Genomic DNA, 220 nt, shown 5'->3' with positions numbered 1-220 from the left:
AAATTGAATTTTTTAATTTTTTTAATATATACAATTATATTATTTTGTTAAAATTTGTATTTCATCTTTGTTTAAAAAATCTTGTTTTAATAATCTTAATACATTCAATTATTGTGTTGTCATATGAAAGTAAAAAGTTGTAAATCCTTTTTTACATAGAATGCATAAGAAAAAAATTGAAAGAATAAAATTTTATTAAAAATAAATACAACTTTAATTT

This window comes from Arachis ipaensis, chromosome B08 (genome assembly GCF_000816755.2).
Source record: "Arachis ipaensis cultivar K30076 chromosome B08, Araip1.1, whole genome shotgun sequence".
NCBI lineage: Eukaryota > Viridiplantae > Streptophyta > Magnoliopsida > Fabales > Fabaceae > Arachis > Arachis ipaensis.
The sequence above is the reverse complement of the archived record's forward strand: the minus strand, read 5'-3'. Positions refer to the sequence as shown.